The sequence below is a fragment of the Babylonia areolata genome, chromosome 13 (genome assembly GCF_041734735.1).
Source record: "Babylonia areolata isolate BAREFJ2019XMU chromosome 13, ASM4173473v1, whole genome shotgun sequence".
Taxonomy (NCBI): domain Eukaryota; kingdom Metazoa; phylum Mollusca; class Gastropoda; order Neogastropoda; family Buccinidae; genus Babylonia; species Babylonia areolata.
This window is the reverse complement of record NC_134888.1, coordinates 2,479,056-2,484,055: the sequence shown is the minus strand read 5'-3', so window position 1 is coordinate 2,484,055 and position 5,000 is coordinate 2,479,056. Positions and strand designations below refer to the sequence as shown.

The 5,000-nt window shown below is 43.1% G+C and overlaps 1 protein-coding gene across 7 annotated transcripts in view; it reads left to right on the top strand.

Moving 5' to 3' along the window:
• The first annotated feature begins 1,349 nt into the window (after positions 1–1,349).
• Positions 1,350–5,000, top strand: part of LOC143288978 (GTPase-activating protein skywalker-like) — a 41,909-nt gene continuing 38,258 nt past the window's right edge. For 4 of the 7 annotated variants that reach the window (XR_013056160.1, XR_013056161.1, XM_076597699.1 and 1 more), the window contains exon 1: positions 2,312–2,465. The gene's annotated coding sequence lies outside the window, so the exon portion shown is untranslated. Of the gene's footprint in view, positions 1,491–2,311; positions 2,466–2,602; positions 2,898–5,000 lie in introns of those variants that run through there. The other 3 variants (XM_076597696.1, XM_076597698.1, XM_076597695.1) reach the window with 3 other exon arrangements.

Genomic DNA, 5,000 nt, shown 5'->3' with positions numbered 1-5,000 from the left:
AACTTCAAGAGAAGTGTCGAAAACAAAATATTTGTATTTGTATTTCTTTTTATCACAACAGATTTCTCTGTGTGAAATTCGGGCTGCTCTCCCCAGGAAGAGCGCGTAGCTATAATACAGCGCCACCCATTAAAAAAAAAAAAAAAAAAATCCTGCGTGCAGTTTTATTTGTTTTTCCTATCGAAGTGGATTTTTTCTACAGAATTTTGCCAGGAACAACCCTTTTGTTGCCGTGGGTTCTTTTACGTGCGCTAAATGCATGCTGCACACAGGACTTCGGTTTATCGTCTCATCCGAATGACTAACGTCCAAACCACCACTCAAGGTCTAGTGGAGGGGTAGAAAATATCGGCGGCTGAGACGTGATTCGAACCAGCGCGCCAGTTAGAGTCTCTCGCTTCCTAGGCGGACGCGTTACCTCTAGGCCATCACTCCACATATCAGACTACTAAATGCACCACCTTCATGGTTCTGAACAAGGCCTACGAAATTTCGACACAGTCAACCGCAATGGCCTTTCAGTGGAAAATCATGTCCAAGTTTGGCTGCCGGTGCAGACAAGTTCATTATGATGGTCCGTAAATTTGTTCCACGATGGCAAGCAAGCCAGTATGTTTGTTTTTTATGTTTGTTTTTCCATCGAAGTGAATTTTTCGACAGGATTTTGCCACGGATAAACCTGTCGTTGCCGTGGGTTCTTTGACGTGCGCCGCTACTGAAGTGCTATACACAGGACCTCGGTTTATCATATCATCCGAATCAGACTACGTCAGGACTATGTTATCACTCACTATTATCATCGTCGTCGTCGTCATCATCATGATTTGGATCAATAATTATCATCATTATCATAGCCACGGTCATTATCATTAGCATTGTAGTTGTTATTGTCGTCGTCGTCGTTGTCACTTGTAGATCTTCTTTTAATTCGTCTTCTACGTCTTCTAGTTGTTGTCACTTGTTGTTGTTGTTCTTGTTAACTTCTTCTTCTCGATTACATCCGCATAGCCTGGCACACACACACACACACATACACACACGCGCGCGCGCGCGCGCAGAGCGGTACGTCACATGACTTTCATCTAGTACATCCGGCAGCAGATAACTGAGAAGGATAGGTTTAATTGACGGCAACAGTTGGGGCGTCTCCGATCAAGTGACTGATTAAATCAGTCGATAACAACCTTGAGTTTCATCACATTAACGCCAAGTGCACACATCCGCTTGAGATAGAAGAATTCGCCGAAAATTCACAACCTGTAACGTCAGAGTCAGTGACCCGCCCGGTGAAAGATCTCATTGGCTGATAATCTTTTTCACAACAAGGTGAAATACTGGTAGATTTGCACTTGTACAGATTTCTTTGAGTCAAACTGGAGCAGGTTCTGGGTCTGAGCTTTGAACGGGAAGACTGAAAAACTGAACAACTGAACGTTCCTGCTGTGGGACCGGCTACAGATTTGTTGCACGTGCTTTCAGTCAGTTGCCGTGTAGGTATCTCGAGTTTTGTTAGTTCAGTTGTCACGGTGTGTGTGTGTGCACGGTGTGTGTGTGTGTGTGTGTGTGTGTGCATAGCGGTTTACACTGACACACTGGCTTGCCAGTGTCTGTGTCACGACCGAATAATGCATGCTTGTCACCCGGGTGCGTGTGTTCTGAGTGCCGGGGTGCGCGCGGGCTCAGTAGTAGCTGAGCCAGCCCGACGTGGCCCCATTTTCATACTTGTTTTTATTTCAGTCATCTCAATTGCCTCCTGCATTTCTGCTGCTCTTTCCCTCAGTCACAATTATTTTAGGTATACTTATGTCTGTAAGTTTATTCAGTTCAGTCGTCTAATCATAATCATTATATTATTTCAATTTTACGTTAACGATGTTTTACACAAACCGTCAGTGATAGGACTGATAGGCTTTTAAGGCCTGAATAGGTTTATGCGAAGCGAAGGTCAAACATCAGCTGTTCCCCCACCCCTCTCTCTCTACCCTCCCCCCCCCCCCCCCTTTTTTTTAAATTTATAATTTTTTTACCCGCAATAGCAGATGTGGTGTACGTTGCGTATTCGGATCTGTCTGAATGCTCTGGCACCTCCTTGAAACTGAAATAGACTGATGCTGAATTAGATTCATCCGTCACAAAGAGAGCAGCGGATATTTCGAGGCATCACTGTTGACTTTTCACGCCCACACCCATGAAGAACAAGCAGGCACTTGTGACACAAAGCGCTTGTGACGTTTATGAATCAGTGGGAGGAACGAAGGGGAGGCACCCATTTTGAAACCTGTGTCCTCTCGCGAGATATTGAGCAAAACAGGAGGCGGAGCCACAAACAGCATGCTGCTGATGTGGTTGTGTTGACAGTGTTATTTCGCTGTGTACCAGATTGCTTTCATTCCCCTCCGCTTTTTTGGGATCGATACCTTGGTTCCGATCGATACCTTGGTTCCCTGCATTCTACATACGTCAAGGTAATGATGCGCGTTATTATTGTGTCGTGATCCGTGTGCAGACGAGAATCACTGATCAGATGGTCGTCTGCTGCAATCCCTGTAGTGAATGACTGAGAAAGCTCACGTTCACAAGTACAGAAGTCGAAGCGAAACTGCGAGCGTGTGAACGCATGCTTATTTGCATTATCGCATTGACAGTATCGATTACGTTAAAAGGGTCACAACTCTTTACGTCAATGGTTAAAGGAAAGTTATCAGTGAGTATTGTCACTCCAGCAGCAGTTTCACGAATCGTGTTGACGCCCGACAGGAGTGCGTCAACCAATCAAGATGTTGTGGTGTTTGTGTTGACTGTGATTGAATCAGTGTGACCTGCAGTGAGAACCGGTTGGTTTCAGTTTGACATAATTTATTTGAACAATGCAATTGAAGCTTCTTGTGCTCTTCGAGGTAAAGATGATCAATCACTGTGACTGTGAGGTGTGTGTATGCTGGAAATGATGGTCCATAGACTTGATAATGTAGCATATTGTCGATATTTAGAGAATTGTATCACATTTGGCTGTCAATGATAATAATAATGATAATAGTAAAGTAGAAATAATAAAAGAAGACAAAGAAGAAGAAGAAGATTAAGTGTCCAAACTGCCAAACATAACTTATTTCCTGCAGTATCAGTATCTGATGAGAACTTCCAGAACAATGCAGATTAGATTTCTTCTCTTGGTTGATTGACAAACAATATATTTTTTGTAACAATATCACTCTAATCATTTATAACTGCCTGTAGGCAGTTAACACTGTTTATCCAGGAGTAAAAGCAGCCTGGGTCTGTCATCTCTTTTGAATTTTTTTTTTGGGAAGGTCAGTTTCAAGTTTTTGTAGGTCATTTCTACCTAATTTCAGGCACACTAGTTGTTGGTTTTGTGAAATTCACCAGTTCTGAGTTTGTATGTGTGTGCGCACGCGCGCGTGTATGCATTAATACACATGAAACATTTTAAAGATATACCATATACTGATATAGTGTATTTGCATCCATGTGAGTATAAATGATTGTGTCCTATGTCATATATTTATGTACATGTGTTTGATTGTGAATAACAGAGGGAGAGGAGATTATATGTGTTTTATAAATCATGCACATTCATGTATCTTGAATGTATTATTTACATATGCACGTTCTTCTGCCCTTATTTATTATATATATCTCAAACATATACTTGTTTGTGAGTGTTATAAGCAGACACTTGACCCAGTAAAGTAAGTACTAAATCCATTTTTGCTGTGCTTTATCTCTCTTTCATTCTGGTACATCATTGTGAAACAAAATATGTTTGCATATTGGGGGGGTGGGGGTGGGGGGTGCTGCACTTTGGCAACACACAGAGAAATTTCACAATAGAAATCTGTTGGGACCACACAGTACAATACACGCAGTGACGCACACACATATACACACTGAACAGGCATATGCTCGCACACGCAGGCATGTGCATACACATTCACTCTTTTTATTTAAAAGATATATATGTGAACTGAGTGATTGTGGGAGGGGAAAAGGACTGAAAAATGATGAGATGGTGGGGAGAAGAAGTTGATTTCCATCTAAAATCACACACACACACACACACATGTACGTGCACACACGCATGCGCACACACTACACTACACTACACTACACACACACACACACACACACACACACACACACACACACACACACACATGTAAACTGAGTGATTGTGGGAGGGGAAAAGGACTGAAAAATGATGAGATGGTGGGGAGAGGAAGTTGATTTCCATCTAAAATCACACACACACACACACACACACACACACACACACACACACACACACACATGTACATGCACACACGCATGCGCACACACTACACTACACTACACTACACACGCACACGCTCACTTACACACACACACACACACACACACACACACACACACACACACACGCACGCACACATACAAGTGCAGTCTGCAAACTCACATACTTGACAGTTGGAAGTGCATCGTGAATAACAACACTTAACTCAAGAGCCTACAATTTCAAAACTGTTGTGTTCCCTGCGAGTGACACAGGGCTGGATCCTTTGTCAGTAGAACTTGGTGACAAATGTTAACCTGATGCTGACGTAGGACAATGCTGTTTTCTTCTGTTTTAGAGGTTAACAGGAAAGGGGTGTCACTGTGTCACATGGGAAGTGTGTGTGTGTGTGTGTGTGTGTGTACATTTATGTGTATATGTCACTCTGTGTGTGTATCAGTGTGTGTGTATCACTGTATGTGTGTGTGTGTGTGCATGTGTGTGTGTGTGTGGGTGGGTGGGTGGGTGCCACTCTGTGTGTGTGTGTGCGTGTGAGCCCATGCGTGCCTGTGCGTGCATGCGTGTGTGCATGCATGTGTATAAGTGTTAGTGTACATGTGTGTGTGTGTGTGTGTGAAAGTGTTAGTGTACATGTGTTAGTGTACATGTGTACATTTTGTGTCTGTGTGTGTCTGTGACTGTGTCTGTGTCTGTGTCTTTGTAACTCTAC